This window comes from Lycorma delicatula, chromosome 2, assembly GCF_047948215.1.
Source record: "Lycorma delicatula isolate Av1 chromosome 2, ASM4794821v1, whole genome shotgun sequence".
Lineage (NCBI taxonomy): Eukaryota > Metazoa > Arthropoda > Insecta > Hemiptera > Fulgoridae > Lycorma > Lycorma delicatula.
The window spans coordinates 2160279-2181874 of record NC_134456.1 but is presented as its reverse complement, the minus strand read 5'-3'; the positions used below and the strand labels follow the sequence as shown (position 1 = coordinate 2181874).

Below are 21596 nucleotides of genomic sequence, written 5' to 3'. Positions count from 1 at the left end.
AATAATAGTTGTAGAATGATCTTGTTATAAAGATTGCAGTTTACCATTTTGCTTAAGATAAAGAAAAAAAATCGGCTATCCTACTCTTCTATAGGGTCCAGATTAAGGTATACCTGACGGCATTTTCACTTTCAGCTAGATTCAACAAGCAACTGTTAAAACTGCAGTTAATTTTGATCCAGTTTTTAATGACACTGATTCAGAAACAGTTTTCTGAAACTGACAAGGATATAACTACCAAATTATATAAAAGTTGAATCTACTTAAAAAAAAAAAAATTAATAATCTAAAAGTATGACATTAAGACGTAAGTAGATGACATTAAGACGTTCAGTAGATGGTAAAGTAAATCCTGCGACAGTATTCTTCAAACACTTAAACTATGCTACTGAAAAGACACTGCATGATCACAAATTTAGCAGTGTGTGCTTCATATAAAAGCAGTTTGAACAGTCTTGATTACATCTGGCATACAAATCATCCACATTTCACCTGGAGGTTCCTCTTTCATTGCTGATTTTCAAAAATGATATATCTATCTGTTATTAATTGCATGTGCTGAATTACACAACCATGGCCTCCAAAATTGGATTTTATAAAAAGGAGGAGGAATGAAGAAGAGATCACTTGTTCTTTCAGCAACATCTTCATTTCAGTAAGTGATGGTAGTAGAGATGATTTGTTAGACCACTTAAAAACAAACATAAAAGTAGTAGTAGTAGTAACAGCTTGCATGGCGTGACTTCTAAGCCGATTGAAATTTTTTTGTGAAAAAGGGATTCCAATGAAGATATAATGGTAGCTGCTGCTGAGCTTACAACAGCTTGCATGTTGTAAAACACCATCACTCCTTCAAATCAGTTGATTGTTCAAATAAGTTAAATCTGACAATTTATCGCGACTCTAAGGTTGCAGCAAAACAATCTACAGCACACACTAAAGCTACTGCAGTTATCAGTAAAGTGCTTCCTCCACATTCAGTTAGTACTTGCATTTCAGAATTAGAAAAAATTCCATATTATGGGGTTTCAACCGATGCTAGCAGCAACCATAAAGCACAAAAATATTTTCTCTTGTTGTTCAATACTTTAAAGAAGATGATGGTATTGTCAATAAAATAATAAAGATTTCATCAGTGAAAGATAACACTTCAGATACCATAACAGTTACTTCTCAACATGCCTAAGAGCATAAACCTTAAGTAAACTTCTCCCCTTTAGACAAGTGTTCATCATTTTGTGGTGATAATACAAACACTAATTTTGGAGGTGCGAACTACAACGGGATAAACAACATTCTCCACAAACTTCAAGGTAATTTAGGGAAAGACATAGAGGGGATTGGGTGCCCTGCACACATTATGCAGCACAGTTTCTCATGAATAACACCAGATATTCTTCATAATGTATGGTGTGAAATTGAATATCTTAAAGACATTTTACGCATTTCAAAAGGTCCTCATGTGGAACTTGTTTGAAGTTAATAAGTGTTATAAATAAAACTATTTAAAATGCTTAACAATAAAACAGTAACATAAGTACATTGCTTTGCTTTGTTATCTTTAACAACTAAAATACTTTGAGTAATTTATGATCACCTACACATTTCATAATAGTGATTGGTAGCTTAGCGTTATAATAAAACCCTTCTACGTGAAAAAAAATTGTTCAATTTTGTTGCAAATAAATTCAGTTTTATTATCCACAAAAATCTATCTGTTAATGATAGTTATCACCATCCATGAAATTTTTAATTGTACGTCTACCAGGAAATTATATTAATTGGTTTTATCCATATTGAAACTCAGATACTTACAATCCATCCAGTGGAGTTTAGAAATGTTAACACAGTATTTTCTAATATTGTATTATTCAATCTTATCACCTGATACAGAAATAATTGTATCAAATGACAGGTGAAAGGGGAATGCCAAGGACTGGTGATCTTTAAAGTGTAATGATTTTCTTTAATGAAATTTCAAATATTTGCTTTGTAATTATACTTTAAGCAGATCCTTTGTTTCATAATTCCCAAGTTCTTCATCATTAAATACTGCAGAATTAAATTCTTTGATTGTAAAAAAACTAGGCCTGCTTTTCATAATTGGCTGTTTTCATAATCACGTTTTGAGCAAGAAACAAAAAATGTATCTAAACACCCTCACCCAAAAATAACTAAAATGAAGATATCTGCTTGTGATGTACAAATGTACTGTACATTATTTATCCACAGAGTGAAATATGCTTTCACTCTGTCATTACTTATCATCCTTTCATTATTTATCAATAATAAATTATGTTTTTCAGAGTGAAAATAATAATAAGATAAAAAGTGTACCAGAGTTTACTTAAAATAATGAGTACTGATTGGTTGACATTTTCCTGTCTCAAGAATTAAATTATTGTTTGTTTCATGATCAATAAAGTATTGTGGTATAGTAATTCTAAAATTACAGTTTTTTATTTATCACAACCTAAATGTTGCTGTATGTTTCTGGTCAGACTCTGTCCAGTGTTTCTCCTCCCAAACTCCCAATGAAAGTACAGATGAATATACTAAGTATATAATGAAAATTTTATCCATTGATGTTTGTAATCAATATTATCCTTATTATTATTATTACGGTTTTTTTTTTAAAGAGGTAGTTACGTATAATATAACAAAAAACATTAAGCTAAGACTCAATGAACAATGGTTACATTAATTTAATTCAGAGTGTGTATATGGTGAACAGCAACAGTTATCGCCAGCTATTTCTGCTCTATATTTACTGTTATTATTCCCGTGTTTATAAATACAATTAATCTTATAATGATTTCAATAAGATTTTTTAATTTTATTACTTTTGTTAATTAATTTTTTAATCATTGAAGCAAATAAAAAAAATTTCAAGTAATATTTCAAGTAAAAATCTAAAAAGATAAAGGTGTAAAAATAGAAATAAATCAATGTGAGCCAACAAACAATAAAAGTTTAAAGAAGATTGATAAAATTAATATTGTTATTATTAATATAGTAAAGCGTTATTATTAGTTTTTTTTCAGAAAAAATCAATGATTTTTCAAATGTTATAGAATCTCATAAAACTGAATATAAAAAGATGAAAGGGGAAAACGAATTATTGCAAGTGAAGGTTTACAAAATAGGAAAACAAATAAATTGCTATAATGAGGGTCAAAGTGTCCTTGAAATTATAAAGGAAATTGTAAAAACACTGAAAATTATGAAACTGAAGTTAAAAAAGTACATATTAGGCTTCTGGCTAGAGAAAACAAAACTGCATTGATTACTTTATTTTTTAATTAATTACATTAGAAATTAACAGAAATTTACCTGACAGAGCAGTGTAATTAAAACCTTTAGTAATATTATTTAATTCTCTATAAAACCAAATTGCTTATTAAAATTAACAGTTATAAATATGCCTGGGTTTGAAATGGAAACTTTATGTTAGGAAGAAAGACAATGCAATCAAACATAAGATGATTTGGAAATACTTGGGAAGCACCAGTAAACCTAATTACAGGAAGTAATCAGTAAACAAGAAGTTGATTTGCCATCAGTTAATATATTTTTGAACCTTAATGATATTTAGCATGTTATTCTATAAAAAGTTTTGATGACTGGAATTAATAATCAGTGTGAATGAAGATATTTGCCTAACAGGTGAAATCAATAATTGCTTTGGTTGTAATCTACAAATTCAGATAAACACAAGATTAATTTTTTTTTTAATTTTTTACATATGAATATTGCTTGCATTACAAAAACATAAATGAATTTATGCGTTGCTTAAATAATTGAATTACAAGTTTAATAAAATTTTGGTAACTTATGCATACCTATTAATTTTAGTTTAGATGGCTACAAACTAATAAAAAAATGCTGCAAACTTAATAATTTGTTTATTTTTATCATGGATAATCTAAATTTTGATATTATTCATATGAATTGTTGGGATGTTTACTCATTAAGCATTAAAATGAAGTTTGATAATAGTGAATCATTACAAATCACAGCGATTTATAATTCACCTTATATAAATACATTTCTTGATATTTTATTTGATACTCCAGAAAAGTTACCAAGGAATAAGAGTTTACTCCTGCTGGTGATGTTAACATTGATAATATAGCAAGCAATCCTTTAATTTATGAATATATATTGTTATGAGCAAAAATGGGCAACAATCACATGTAAATAGTTACTTGAGGGTTATTGAAAAAATGGAAATTTGTGGTTCACTATTTTTTTAAAAATATTTAGGAAAAAAATTTAATTATAAAATGGGAAATATCTTAAAACTAATTCAATTTTAACATGGGGATATGAAAATAATCACAAGACAAAATGTACTTAAAAAAAAAAAATTATATAAATTCATTACAGTAGTTCTGAACTCAAGAAAATTGGTAACTGTCTAGTTGTAAAGATGATTTTGTGGTTTATTTACTGACATCTTAGTCTCCAAATTATCAAATTATACTGAACTTTTGAAAGAGCTACTCAAGCTACCCCATAAAAAAAGATACCTAAAATCCAAAATTACAAAATTTTATTATAAACTCAATTATTTATATTTAGATACAAAATGTTTAATAAACTAAAAACAAGCCCTTTACTACAAAATTTAAAAATGAATATAAAGATTACAGACATTTAATAAATGCAACTATCAGTAAAACAAAGAAGCAATTATAAGAGTAAAACTGATGAATTGGAAAATAAGAGTGGTAAGTGGAGTACTACGTACACAAAATTATAATGATAAAGAAACAAATAATATTAAAATTAACACTAATACATATTTTTTCTAAACACAGGCAAAAACCTTTCTCAACAGATCTTTATTAGGATTTAGAGCATGGTGTTGCCAATAAGTAACTCATGTCTGATGGTAAAAGATCTCTTATTCTTTAATTCTGTCTGTTTCTCTGATGTGAAAGGAATTATTCTCTAAGTTTAAAAAAATAACGGTAATCTGGGATTGGATGGATAAACAAATAGGTTTCCATTTTTTCTGTAATAAATAGATGCTTTTTGAAAAGCACTTAGATGACAGGTAGCTTATTGTATAGATTAAAAATAGTGAATATGAAACCAATTTTTCAAACTGGTAGCCCAATTCATGAAAATTATACACCATTCACACTAAATTCATGGAAAAATCAACTAATTACATTTTTACATTACCATATCACAAAAAGTAACCAGTTCGGTTTTCTAAATAAAAAATTACATTAGACACTCTTATTTTATTTTTAAAGACTTCTGTTTTATTTTCAAAGACTGTTGTGCCTTAAACAAAGATGAATTTTATTAGACAAAAACAGAAAACAAAGATGATTAACATTAGCAACTTTTCTCGAATTGGAAAAAGCATTGTAACATTTTTCCCTTTGAGAAATTATTCAAAGATAGAAAAGCATAGAATCAGAAAGTTAGCAATGTATCTTCTCAGAGACCATCTTGAAGATCGAACTCAAACTCTAACAATGGGTTTGGAATCAAGTGAAAACACCATAACACCTCATGGACTGCTACAAAGAACTATGTTATCCCTGATCTTTTATTTATTATTTATTATAAGTGAATATGTATAAGTTGAATTTTGAATAAATTATTTTTCCAAGAATCTTGGGAATCCGTGTTTGAGATAGCTAAAACAGTTTCTGTGCAATAAAAAAAATGACGACTCATTAAATTAAAAAATTCTTTAAGCTTAAACACAACAAAACCACAGTAGTATATAAGTTCTACACATAAAAAAAAAATTGCACACCAATTGTATGCGTAATTATCTGGGAACTGATGAATGTAGATTGAAATAGTAAGTAATAAAAAATATCTGTATAATAAAAAATATCTGTATAATAATGGATAAAAATCTTACATGGGAGACTAATATTTCCTATATATCTAAAAGATTAAAATTCATGGTGTAAAAATCCAACTGAACTTTTAATTGTTTGGGAACTGATGGATGGAGATGCGTGGTAATTGGAAGAGTGAAAATTGAAAACTATTTTAAGCATAACGTGAGTTTGGGACTGTTTATAACAGCAGATATAGCATCCTGAACTCAACTACATGTTGAATTCATCATTTAGTATTAATTGTGGTAGTAGACAGCTAATTTATGCAGTCCCCAAGCAGTTTAATATTATCCCTTTTAATTTAATAGAAAGGAATAATGCCATCAAAATCATACAACAGGACTGAAAAACTGGATAATTAAATTTTGCTTAATATTGTTTCTGATTTCTGTTCTTTACTCTCTCACATCTTCTTTTTCTAGTGTAAAATCCATTTTATGCTCCTGTTACTGCTTGCTTTTGTTCAAATGATAGTTGTTAGTATTAATTTGTTTATTAGTATTAAGTATTCACTATCATCATTGTTATTAATTGTTCATAACTGATAACCATTTTTTTAATGTACTTAATCTTTTAATGTAATAATCTTCTGCTACCTTAAATCAATCTATTTTTTATAATAGATTATCATAACATGATAGATTGAATTCTGATTTTATATCATACTGATAATTAATTTAATTTAATCTGATTTGATTTAATATTTTATGATGTAAGAGTACACTTATTTTAAACTCTGCTACAACTAGTGAGCAAATTTTTAATTTAGGTTAGTATAACCTTTTATAAAAACAGTTTAATATCTGTTTATCTATTATTTTTATTTATTGGAAGAAAAAAAATTCAGCATGCTGCATTTCTGGGTATTTTTAAGAATAGTGGAAAAATATTACCAGATTTCACTTTCTCAAATTAAGAAACAATGAGATCATACACATTTCAGTTTATGCCAAAAAATATATTTTTAAAAGAAACCTAAACTTACATTAAAGTACATCTTAATTCAATGGTAACAGTGATTACACAACTTGTGATACAACTATTCTGATTGTTAAACTGTTATGGTCAGCAGTACTTACTCAATTTATTTTTAGACAGCCATCATAAGTCAAATAATAATAATATAATTTTAAGAGAGTGAAATAAAATTATTTAAAAACATGATTTCAGGTTATCCATGATGCATGATATTTTTGGTCTATTGAATAAAACACTTAAGCATAAGTTATTTCTTGATTGTAAATAAATAAAAGCAACCTTTTACTTAAAAGCAAACACTGGAAAATGTTTGCGGTGGATAAGTATTCTCTTATAAGTGATTACTTAATTTGTAAGTACTCTTAATATTAATGGAATACATGTGTGATTTCAGAACATAAACAAACATGTTTAGTTATAGTCGTAGCTATAATTCTTTTACGACAAAGGATTTTATTTAATCATTTGACATGTCTTTGAATGAGGAAGAATTGCCTGCAGATACAAGTACTAGTTGTGGATGGCTTTTATTTGCAAAACTTTTAAAGGATCGTGCTGTTGTTTTCAATAAATTTATTATCCCGGCAATTGTACATGTTAAAGTAAACGCATGGGTAGAAATAAAAGATGAATCTGCCAGAAGTTTGGAGAAAAATTATACTGTTGGGAGGTTAAAAAACTTCTTAATAATATGAAGAAAGATGTAGAGCGGAAAGCAGACAAACTACTACAGGAAACAAGATTAAACTTCTTCAGTGGGAAAAAGCATTTCTGGAAATGTTAAATAATGTTCGTTTTCCCAGATAATTGCAGGAGTCTGTGATATGTAATCCACAAACTTCATTAAAAAAATCTAATGTGGACGCCACATGACTTCCTTGTACACCTATTAAATTACACATTTTTTGCTGCACTTCATTTAAACTTATTTCATTTAAAAGTGAGATACGATCCTCCAATTCTTTAATAAGGTGGACAGTTATACAATTCCATAGTGGTGGACACCACATTTTTTGTAGTGTCTGTATCAGCATTTTATATATTAATTTTTTTTAACATTGTTCAAGTAGTTACGTGGTGTAAGTGAAAACGTGTCAGATCCATAACCATGCATATATTGGTTGAATCCAACTTCAGATACATATTTTTTTTTAACGTTTTTCTCAATTTAAATATATTAATTTATTAATAATTATTAACCTCTGTAAAAATGTTTGAATTAAAATGAAAAGTAAGGGCCCCCGGTAAATCTTATGCCGATCTGTTGAAAACCATGAAAGAAAAGGTTAAGGTTGAGGAGGCCGGCGAAATACTGTCAATTAAACAGGGAAGGGATCAACAACTAGAAGTCCGAATTAGTGGCGCGCAGAAGGCGGGGGAGTTTTCCTCCCTGCTGAAGAACAGAGCAGAGGATCTCCAGGTGGATATAAGAACAAGAGGAGACCGCAGAACAGTCGTTCATGTAAAAGATATGCTAGGCGACACTACTGAGCGAGAGATCAGGGAAGCGGTAGAGAAGGTACTAGGACAAAGAGAAAACTTTCAGGTCACATCACTAAGGGAGGCATTTGGAAACACAAAAAATGCCACAGTGGTCACAAGTCAAAGGAATGCAACGAAATTAATTGCAGCAAGGCTGAGAGTAGGGTGGGTGAGTTGCAGGGCCTACATCCAGACGGATATAGAGAAATGTCATCGATGTTGGGATGTCGGTCACAGCAGAAGAGAGTGCAGAGGCCAGGACCGTTCAAACCTCTGCTTCAACTGTGGTAAACCCGGCCATGTAATTAAAGATTGCAAGGAGGTGACCATATGCCTGGACTGTGGAGCCACTTCACATAGGACCGGGAACCCGTGCTGTAACAAAGGTCATGACTAAAGTAATACTAGTTAATAATAACAGGAGCCGACTCTCTAGTGATTTGAGCATAGAAATAGCAGCTAGATACGAAGCGGACTTCCTGGTGGCCACCGAACCTAATGTGTATTTGGCGGCCAGAGAACAGTGGCTGACCGATGGGAATGGTGATGTGGCAATTAGAAAGATCGTTGGAAATGTGGATTATGATCTATATGGTAGAGGTGACGGACTCATTGCTGTTGAGGTAAGCGATAAGATTATAATAGGTGTATATATCAGCCCTAACTGCAGCAGGGAATCTCTTAAGAACAGACTCCTTGACCTCCAACAAGTCATTATACGAGCTCGGAAGAGAATTGTAGTCCTTGGAGACTTTAACTGCAGGACTGTTCTAGCTGGAGCGGTCTCCTCGAACGCTAGAGGAAAACTCCTGGAGGAATTGCTGGCAGCGACAGGAATGACATGTATTAATGACGGAACAGCCACCTACCAAGCAAGAGGGCATCAATCGGTCCTGGATTTAGTTATAATTGATGGAAGGATGCGCACTGATGCAGCTGATTTCATGGTTCTTAATGACGAAACAGCCAGCGATCATAGAGCCATCTTTGTTAACTTCAGAGAGCAACGGCCAGAAATAAGACAGATAAATAACAATATCAGACTGTCTGATCAACAGATGTATAGAGAGTGGCTAATAATGCGGCAAATAGAATTAGAAATAGTACTCAGATAACACCTGAAATATTCCAAAATATAGTTAAAGAAGAGATGGCGAACATACCGAGGAGAAATAATATTAAACATAATATGGTCTACTGGTGGTCCAGGGAGATAGAGGAACAGCGTAGAATTATGCAAAGACACAAGAGGACGGCCCAGAAGTTGCGAGCTAGAGTTGGTTCGGAAATAGGATGTAACATTGCGACAGAGCAATATAGGCAAGCGAGAAAGACGCTTAACTTCCTCATAAAGCAGGCCAAAAGAAGGAAATGGTTAGAACTATGCGAGGAGTTGAATGCTGATCCGTGGGGAAGGGCTTTCAAAATAGTAACCAAGCGGCTTGGGAGACAAGCTCCGACACTGAATGAAGAAACGGCTGCGTTGCAGATCAGAAAGTTATTCCCCAGAACGGAGGAGCAATATAATAGAGAGGTGATAGAATGCCAGGGAGGAAGATTTACACAAAAAGAGGTCATGGAAGCTATAAATAAATTAAAAAATAAGAAAAGCCCCGGCCCAGATGGCATCCCAGCGGCCATCATTAAGATAATAGCTAGGATCGTACCTTGGGAAATAGTCGATGTAGCCAGATACGGCCTACAAAATAGAAGCTTCCCTGAATGCTGGAAGGAAGCAAGAACAGTCTTCCTCCCAAAGGCAGGACAAACTCAAGAGAACACAGCATATAGACCGATTACGCTCATAAATAATATGGGAAAAGTAGTTGAAAGGTTCTTCTGGACAAAAGTTTAAGGTTCAGCAAGCATATTGATATGATTTGTGGGAGAGTTACTCCTGCTGTAAAGGGATTAAGAGGATTATTTCAAAACCACGGCACACCTAAAATGGTTATTCGAAGATTAATAACCGCAGCTATCACTTCGACGGTACTGTATGCGGCTCCCATATGGGGGGCGGCAATGAACATACAGCGAAATAAAAAGAAGTTGAGAAGTGTCCATAGACTGGCGGCATTGCTGCGTGTAGCTGCTAGTTACTGTACGGTATCGTATTACGCGCTATGCGTACTGACCGGGGTCCTACCCATAGACCTTCAGATAAAAGCCAGAACCCTCAGACACAGCGGTATGTCGAAAGAAGAGATGGAAGGGATTATATAACAAGAATGGCAAGAAGAGTGGACAGGGTCCAGAGTGGGAGAGGACCAGACGCCTAATCCCTAATATTAAAACCTGGAATAACAATAGACTCGGAGATGTCAATTTTTACATGACACAATTACTGACGGGGCACGGCTCTTTCGGTCAGTATCTGTATAGGATCGGGAAGAGAGCCACCCCGCAGTGCATCTATTGTCCAGAGAACGACGATGCCGAACATACGTTGTTCATATGTCCAAGATGGGCCGTTAACAGAGGTCAAATAGTAATTAATGGTCTTACACCAGAAAATCTCATAAACTGGTTGGGGTACAACAATGAGAACCGGGAATGGTTCCGCAGGTTCGCCGGGGAGGTCCTGCGGGCCAAAGAGGATGAAGACAGAAGAATGGGAGTATAAACAGTAGGGTAGGGCGGACAGTCACTCCATGGCGGGCCTGTACGCCTTGGTGTGCGGGTACCTGAGAAGGGGGTGAACTCCAGGGGAGTTTGAGTTTGGGTTAAAATAAAAGACCAAGTCCCGGTCGGCGGGGTCGTCCCTGCGGGAGCCTAGGCTCTTTGTGGGGTCGGCGCTGTCGATTAGAGGCCAAAGGCGTAAAGACCGAGTCCCGGTTCCCTGCTGAGGCGCTGGGGGACGGCATAGCCGGGCCTTGGCTCTAAAGCGGGGGATTAGAGGCAGGCGATGTAAAACAAAAGATCCGAGACCGGGGAGGCCAACCTGCCGTGCCGGACGTATAGCCGGCGGGTGGGGGACGCCTCCTTTGAGAGTAAAAGGACACTCTCCCCGACTGAGTATACTTAATTGGATATCCGGTCGGGGAGAGTAGGGGAAAAAAAAAAAAAAAACCTTGACTGGATTTGACATGGAATAACTTGACTGTTATTTCAAGGTTAACATGATTTTTTTCAAATGGAATGATCTAATTTTGACTCCACCAATGAAAAGAGCAGAAACTTTTACATTGAAATATGTGATCACACATATGACAGCCTTTTTTTGTAGGTAATATGGCTAATAGGCATTACTACCAAGAGCATTACTAACCAAATACATTTTTCTTCCTTGGTACATTGGAGGGAAAAACAACACATTTTTATACAGTATTTTTTTGAATAATTCTAAATATTATTTGGATTTATATTTAATTTATTCGTATGAAGAAAACTAAATATTTTACAGCCATAAAGAAATATATGGACTGATTAATTCTCCACTGCAAAATATTCTATGTGATAAATGGAAATTACACTCGCTGATAATTCTGTTTTCAAAAATAAAATCATGGAATATTTTTTAATCCATATTGGTTACTGAAATATATAAATTTTAATAATAAATTAATTTTTTTATCAAAAAAGTTTTTGAGACATCTTCAGCGACTGAAACAACTTTTATCTGTTCTGTCTTCAGAAGATGTTTATTGATGGATTCTAATTTAGTATAAAATTAAATATTAATTTCTAATTATTCTACAAAGAGACTTAAAAAAAACAGAAGCATATCTTATCAGATTAGAAAAATATATAGTCGCATTCATTACCTTCAACCGGTTTGAAACAAATCCTACTCACAAAAATGACTACTGACTGTTGCAAAGTCGATAAGAAAGTTACTGCTTTTTTAGAATGAAACCCTTATTATCTATTAATAAGAGAACTAATATTCTGTTGTATAGTAACTAGTAAAAAAGTTTAAAAAAATGTATATACTGCATTTTGAGTGATTCATTTACAAAAGCACTTTGGGACATGCAAATAGAAAAACCATTATTGTTGTTTTAGTCTATAATAGTTTTGAATTTGAATCTTACTTTAGATAATACTCACTAATACTTACCAAATTAACTGTAGATAAGTTTACTAGTCTGAGTTGTTTGTTTGTACTACCTGAATCATTCATGTTTGAAGTTTGTGCGTAGTTTGAATAGCGCTCAAAGAATTACTTTTTTGTTTGGAGTATTAAAAGTTTATAATATATTATCACATAAAAAAAGAAATTAACAAATAAATCTAATCTGATTCAAAAATATATTCTTCACAGAATATATTTTTATATACTAATTAGCAAACTTTGAAAAAATTTAAGCGGTTGGCACCCAAAAAGAAAATATTTCATCCGTTAGGCTTTGCTAGTTTATTTATTCAGAACTGTGTATCACAATTATAAAATATTAAACGATTTTTTTCTTAGACCTTCAATAATTTCTAATCTGTAAATACATTTGGTAAAACTGAATTAGTAAGTTTATAAAAAATTACTGAAATGACTACAAGCGATAGGTGATAAGCTGAAAAACAATGTAATTATGTTGATAAGATCGAATAAATAAGATATTGCACAAAACATTACAAATGATTTGGAGGGCATGAAATTATACTGATAAAAAGAAACACTAAATCTTGTAAATTCAATACATTTACAATTTTTTCCCCTTGTAAGATCCAAATACTTCATTAATTAGAAGTTCATTTGGATGTAACTCTGGAACCAATGAAAATAAGTACCACATATGATATATCGTTGAAAAACTCTCAATGAGGGCTTCTTACTGCAGTTAAGAAAAAGTCCAAAATTCAATTTTTTTTTGATTTTGGGATATTTCGGTCACTTTTGGTACCAGTCAATCGCAATAAAAAGTTAGTAAAATTATTATCTTCCAAGTAATATCTCAATTTTTTACACGACTGCCCAAAAAGGAGTGTAATGTTTTTAGGGTGTGTATATGTATTTCATTTTTTATATTTGTAAGATCAAGTAACATTGTAAATAAACAGTGATCATAGAAGACGTTGAATAACAACTATCATCTAGCAATTAGAATCTTAAATTAATATTCGCAAAAAAAGACATTACAATTAATTAAATATCAAACGAAACAATTTATTTCATCATCAAGAAATTATAATAGAACAACTTAAATAGACATATTTCTTGATTTTAGTAAAAATATTTCACTATCATTTAGATTATTGAAGTCCTTGAAATAATTGTTGAATTAAGTAAAAATCTGAGTGTTTGTCATGGTATAAAATTATAAAAATAACACTAGATCCAGTAGTAATCTTCGTAGCTCACGATTACAATTTTGAAGTTTTCTAACAGTTCAAGATGTATATATTGAAGATAATACGATGAATTTTGTATTATAAGTCACATATGCCACTATTAATTTTAAATTAAATATAATTTTCGAAATGCGAAACTTTAGGAGATGTCCTTGTCCATTGATTCCAATGATAACTGATTCTGAGAAGCACATGATGCAGTAAACTTATAAATTTGTTGTTATTTTCAGAAGTTTTCATAATGCATTTATCTTCCTTTAATTCAACTGAATTATCTTCGAATACCTCTATGGTCACATCGTTACTCACGGCTGATGAAACAGGTCTATCAGAATACGATTCTTTGCTGTTATCTGTTGTTTTCGATGATGTCTGGACATGACAGACCATTTCCTGCTTAAAACTAGCCGGTTGTTTTTCATAATCTATCTTCGTTTTGTTATTTGCTCTAATAGAATCCAAATGTTGTATCTGTAGATCACGTTTCAGATTTTCATTTTCTCTTCTGAGAAATGCATTAGTGTATTCTTGTTTTTTGTATAATTCGTTGAAACGTTCTAGTTTAGCCTTCACTTCATCATAATCTTCACTTAATTCTTCCATTCTTTTTTTATTTGTTTTCATGACCTTTTCCTGTAGAATGTATTTTTCATTTGCTTCAAATAATTCAGTTTTTAGTATTTTTATGTCTTCTTGGAACCGACGATTTTTTTTATTTAAATCTTTTAAAATATTGGTTTTCGATTCTTGAATGCGATTTAATTCAAGTATTTCAGTTTTCAACCTCTTTATAATGTCGTCTCTGATATATATCTCTTGAATTGTATTGTAAGTCTCGCCATTAATTTCTACGATTCCTTTAAATATTTGACTTGGTTCAGTTTGATTATTTTGCGACATTTTTCTTTAAACCGCTATAAAAATTCTTCTTATAGCTACGAGTAGAAAAAATATAATGAATTAGGTAAAGTAAACGATTCAAATATAAAATAATTCTGTTGCACGGCAACAGACTTTCAGATTAATAAAAAAAGTAGATAGAATAATTCATTGTTAACTTCCGTTGGATGCATTATATTAAGAATTCTTTTTTACCTTTAATTACATGATGTTTTTATTAGTATTGCACGGTTAGTTGATTGATGTGATGCCATCTACTGAGGCAATTAATGCTGACCTTCAGAGCGTGTGCTTCTGGAATCGTAGTGAGTGGCTGACTTATTTGAAAATGCCCAGGGTTAAAGGGGACACGTCTGAAGAATCAGAAAGGTAAGTTAACGAACGGGAGTTTAAACGACTTTCTGTTCTACATAAAATCGTGAATGTCAGTGACGCCTTACTAATTGTTCTTAGCAAGAGATGCTTTACAGATTTTACTGAAACGAGGAGATCTGAGAGGAATGAATTTCTAGGTAATATTGTCTTCAGCGAGGGTATCAAGTATCGTTTCAAGATGCGCTATTGATGATAAAAGTTGGTTTAATTCGTTTGAGGTTCGAACGAAATTCTTTGCGTTGTCATGAACATTTTCCTCTCCGTGAAATAAAGCGTTATAACGCTGCCAAGAAGGATTTGGCGGTTAATTCTTGAACAAGTCCCAAGTGAATAGATTTCGTGGCCATGCAAACAAATAATGAGATGTATCCGTTGGATGTTTTACATTCTCGTGTGTATGATGTCAGAATTTCAAACGGTTCACAGTAGTCCACTACGATATTAAGAAACGGTCTAGATAGTTGGTGGGCATATGGTCATATCTCCCATTTGTTGTCGAATGAACCTTGGTTTTACTCTGAAGCGTATAACATTCATTAACTATTTGTTTTGCGTTTTTCGTCCGTTAACAGGCCAAAACTGTTGCCGAAGTGGAAGCAACTAATGCTTGTGGTCTTAAATGTAACTGTTTAATGCGCTCATGTTTTGCAACCGGTTTTGTAAAGCGATGATTTTATGTAAGAACAGTAGGATGTTTTGTTAGTAGTTTGAATCTGAATTGTGTATTCGACCACCAACTCTGATAACATCTTTGTTAGTAAATGGGCACAGGGATAAGAGCTTGCTATGTGTGCTCAATTCCTTGCCGTTTTTTAGATGATTGTACTCATCGATGAATGTTCTTTTTTGAACTGTCTTGACAAGAGTGATCGTTGCTTGATCTAATTCATTCGTTTTAATAATCCATTTATTCTTAAACTGTAAACTTTCAGTTTTGCACTATTTATAAAACGAAGAATATATGCTGATACGCGCTTAACCCTAACAAAGGATGAATATTCATCATCTAAAGTGATCACATTAACCGGAGACGTCGACCTTCGTTCAGGTATGTCATTTTCATAGAACTCCAAATCCAATAGTTGCTGCCATGTGGAAGAATCTGACAACCACGTTGGCCCATGCCACCATAATGTTAACTTTAACAAGCGATCGCTGAAACTCCTCGTGAAGCCATATCAGCAGGATTGTAGTCTCCTCTCACATGATTTCAATCAGGGTCTGACATTTTTTTAATCTTTCCAACGCGGTTTGCTAAAAACAAATTCCAACTGGTAAGAGGCAAGCTAAGTGGTTTATAAAAAAGAAAACCTTTTGTTTCTTTTACCTGTTTAGCCTCCGGTAATTACCTTTCAGATAATACGTCAGAAAATGAATGAGGATGATATGTATGAGTGTAAATGAAGTGTAGTCTTGTACAGTCTCAGTTCAACCGTTCCTGAGATGTGTGGTTAATTGAAATCCAACCGCCAAATAACACCGGTAGTATCCACGATTTAGTACTCAAATCTATGTGAAAATAACTGACTTTACTAGAACTTGAACGCTGGAACTCTCGACTTCCAAATCACCTGATTTACGAAGAATAGTTCACCTCTAGACCGACCCAGTGGGTTAATAAAACATAAACCATATAATATTATCGCGGTGGACTGCGGGTCCACTTTTTTTCAAGTAAGAATAAATAACCAATGTCACGAAAGTATTGAAACTTTGTTATTAGCTTTTTTAATTAAAATTTTTATTTGTATTGAGGTCGACAAATAGTTATTTGTATTTTTTTTTAATTTTAAAGTACTTTCTTTATTATAAAAATACTCTTTGTAATGATTTTTTATTAAATTTTTACTTCCTTGCACGAAATAAAGGAAGTATTGTGATCACGAAATTTTCAAATTTCAACCAAAATATCAATTCTGATTATTCCTGAATCCATTTTGTCTAGTTTCGGCGTGACGTCTGTACGTACATACGTATGTATGTATCTCGCATAACTCAAAAATTATCAGCCGTAGAATGTTGAAATTTTAGATTTAGGATTACTGTAAAATCTAGCTGTGTACCGCCCCTTTTGAATGCAATCGACTGAATCAAGAGTGTCAAAAAATTTGGATTTTTTACTTTTTCTTAACTGCAGTAATAAGCCCTTATTAAGAGCTTTTCAACGATTTCATAATAGGTACTTATTTTCACCGACTTATAACCAAAAGAAATTTTAATCGATGAAATATTTGGATTTTGTAAGGGGAAGGTACATCGGTTCGAATCAGACTTCATCTCTTTTTTTTAAAATTTAAATATAATTTGAGTTATTAATAACTATTAACCTCTGATTGTAAAAAAATTATTACGGTGAATACAATAAAAAACAAAAAATATCAGAAGTTATTAAAGAAAAAAATTTATATACTTTTCATTAAAAAAAAAAAATGTATAGTTAATTTAACAGGCGTACAAGGAAGTTATGTGGTATCCACATCAGATTTTTTTTTTAATTTTCCGTAGTCTACCTAATGATGGTTGTTTAATAATCGAAACGGTCATCTAGATTTAGAGTTTAATATGACTTGTTTAAATGGAAGTTTGTATGTTGAGTAAACGAATTAATAAATAATATTAAGAAATAAGAAATTAGAATAGCAAACATGATATATTCCAAAAAAAATATAAAACACCAGAAGTAAAAGAATTTAGTTACTTATTCTTTATTAACATTTTCTGCTCTGCAGGTTCTAGCTATTTTTCTCTGATGCTCTAATCTGTGCCTTCCTCTTCACTGACGTATCTCACATTATCATTTCACATCAACCCTAACTTTCATCATTCTTCTTCTTCCTCTTCTACTTCTCGTGAACTACTCCGTGTTTTTTCTGATATATCCTTCAACCAAAGTATAAGAGCAATATAATTCTTTCTTTTAATAATGGTATTAACCGATTTCCACCGGCTCACTTGCCAACATGCGGTTATTTTATTAATTTACTACACAGCCCACCTGTTAAGAAAGGGAGGCCTCCTTTGAGTAAAAGGACACTTCTTCGGGCTGCGTATACTTAATTGGATAACCGGCCGAGGGAGTAGGTGTGCACTTTTCCGAGAAAAAAATGCATACGACTCCATCGCGTATGTTTTGTATTTCATATTTCAATGACTGTTATAATTGAAAAACATTGGTGATATATCAATTTATAGTTGGATAATAATAATAATCAAATACAATTAAATTATTCAGATTTTATTTATAATTTTTATCGAATAAAAACAGTTTGTCCTTGTCTAAATAAAAACTCTTGATATCAGCTCCTTATATTTTAATGAATATTTTAACTCTGAGTTTAAATATTCAGTTAATGATTATATTTTAACTAGGTGTTTTTTACTTATGACATTAAGAATATTAAAAAGTGATGACTGTATAAAAGCGTAAATGATTTGGATCGAGTACTGAATTTTAAATGAAAAAAAATTTAGACTACTGAAATTAATTTCTAAAGATAAACGTCTTTTTAAATGTTACGAAAATTTATACTGAAATTTTTGTTGGTAGCCATAACTTGGAAAGATTTAATGAATATTCAGAAAATTACTTAACAGACATATCCTACTTAGTAGATAGATTTACATCGTTTATTATTTCTCAATAGAAAGATTTACATTAATTTTGTTGCTACTTATTATGTGCTCGTCCTTCCTTCTTATGGATACAACTTACGTGAAGCGCTTGAGATAAAATAGAAACCATTCAGAGTACTTTAATAAGTAATGATGTTCACAACATATATGGAATCGGTACAGTGATTTGCAAAATATACCGTAAGTGCCACCAAGACGTATACGCTTTTGATTTAGTATCACTCGCCCGTTCTCCCACCGATTTTATTGAAACTGTACAGACTTTTTAAAGAAGGTTGGAAAAATTTCAACTTTCTAAAATGAATAGAAACAAAATGGCTGCTTTGAAATAAAAAGATCAATTTCAGATGAACTACAGTTTTATTCATTACAAAACAGCCGGTAAAACGATTAAAAACAGATGATGTATTGTTAAATTGTCAAATTGAATAAAACAAGTTAATTGTCTAATTATTTTTAATTATTCTAGTTCTAATTATCATCTGTTTTATTCATTTTTACCAACAATCTCGTAATGAATAAAAGATGTAGCTTATCTGAAATTGGTGTTTTTTTATGAAAGCCACCATTTTGTTTCTATAAATTCTAGAAGGTTCAACAGAATCAGTGGAGGAATGGGCGAGTGGTACTAAATCAAAAACGTATACCTCTTCCTGGAACACACGGTATATTTAGCAAAGGTATGAAAGCAATAAAAAATTATTTTACTCCTTATTTACCCAGCAAATCTAGGATGAGAACTTTTATATTCTTAAGAATAAATGAGCATACTACATTCAGGAATGATTTTTGTCTTGCGGTAGATCAATTACAAAAAGACAGTCGAATAGAAAATCGATATATTTATAATCGATTACAGATTATTTTAATTTAAATTTATTTTTCAACCGTTTTAGAAATTGCTACCTATAACCACTACTAATTGTTATAATTATCGATTAAATTTCCTTTACAGCAATTATATTTAAAACAGAGAAATCTGATAATTATGAATAACAAACCTTTTCTTTATTTTTTCCTGTTTAGCCTTCGGAAATTACCCGTTCAGGTATTACTTCAAAGGATGAATGAGGATGATATGTATGAGTGTAAGTAAAGTGTAGTCTTGTACAGTCTGAGTTCGGCCATTCCTGAGACGAGTGGTTAATTGAAACCCCAACCACCAAAGAACACCGGTATTCACGATCTAATATTCAAATCTGTATAAAAGTAATTGCCCTTACTAGGACTTGCTTTACTAGGACCAGCTGATTTGGGAAGACGGGTTCACCACTAGACCAACCCGGTGAGTTACGAATAACAAACCTAACTTCCCTGGCGTGATCTATTTTGTATAATTATGTTGTAATCTAATGTAAATATTTAAATTTAAGATTGATATTATTATCGTATATTACTTTAAAAAAAAACGAATAAAAATCGAGTTGCTCTGAAAATAAAAAGTTACCGTTATTCCCTCAAATGAGGGAAAGATAAAAATTCTGTATTTAAATGAAATTCTTAAATCCAGATTTTTTATACTAGGATTACTTTAGCGAGAGATATGTGAAAACTGTTATTTGCCATAACTCATTTTCATTCGACTACTGTTTTATTTAATATCCGTTATTGTATACTTCTGAAGAATATGTAATATTAAACTTTATATATTTTATCTTTGCAAACTTGACTTTGTATAAAAGTTTAAGGTCAACAAACTTCCTAGAATATATAACTACTTTAGGATAAGGTAGCAGCTCAATCTATCCTAAGGTTGTGTAATTAATTAATTCCCAGTGGTCAAGTAGTTAAATTACATTAAATAAAGAAATTGTCTTGTACTGGCAGAAACAAGGAAAGCTTATCAAACTGAATAAAACACGAGGAATATTTCATTAAAAAAATAGGTAATTGTATTAATTGAATTTCTAAATTAAGATATATGAAAACTACTGGAATAATTAAAAAAAAGTTGTTGAATTAAGAAATCGTTAATTACGTTTTTTGATAGAAAAGTTGTCTAGCATTCGTATACAAAAAGAAAATAAACTCGTGGAAAGATTTTTTTCTTACGCATCCTTTAGAGTAAGACAAATACTTAAGTCAAAGTAAAATACTTTAGATACATTTTTAGAAGACTTTACTTAGTAAGAGGAAGATTTTCTGTAGACAAGATGGAAAAGCGTTATTCGTCACCATGACAACGAGTTGCTACGTAGTTCTCTTACCCTAGGAGGATTAACGTACCACCCGCGTCCTGTCCAATCCCCTAAAACTCGCACACAGTACATAAAATTTTATTTCATTAATATCTTTGGATATTTTTATTTTTACTGTTATTATTGAAAATGATTATTTACTGTAAAAATTTGTTTACAATCAGATTAATAAATCAATATAATTAAATTAAAAAAAAAGGAGATGAAGTCAGATTCAAATCACACGCCTTCCCCTTATAAGATCCAAATGTTTCATTAATTAAAATTTTATTTGGCTATAACTCTGGAATTAATGAAAATAAGTACCGCTTATGATATATTGTTGAAAAGCTCTCAGCGAGGGCTTACTGCAGTTAAAAAGCTCAAAATCCCATTTTTTGGATTTTTGGGACACTTTTAGTCCAGTTGATTTCAATCAAAAGGAGAGGTGCACACCTAAGATGTTACAACAGTCCTAAATCCAAAATTTCAACATCCTGCGGCTAATTGTTTTTGAGTTATGCGATAAATGCATACATAGGTACATACATATGTCATACCAAAACTAGTCAAAATGGATTCGAGGATGGTCAAAATGGATATTTCTGTTATCTGAAAACCGAAATTCACAATCACAATACTTCCTTTACTTCGCATAATAAAGTAAAAAGAGTACTGAACTAAATTTAGGAAATTAAACATAACAAATACAGGAAAAAATGAAAGAATCAGGGATGATTATCTTTTAAGTACCTGCAAAGAGGTAATATTCATCGATTTTCTAAGGAACATGTGCTGGATTGAAGAATGTAATTTAAATTCGGTGGTGATTTTAAAATGTAAAGCTTTAAAATGCAAGATAAGAATCCTCCTATGCGATAATAAT

General features: G+C 31.7%; 1 pseudogene; it reads right to left on the bottom strand.

Moving 5' to 3' along the window:
* The window catches only part of LOC142319823 (uncharacterized), a 40376-nt pseudogene that overhangs the window by 1887 nt on the left and 16893 nt on the right, over nt 1–21596 (bottom strand).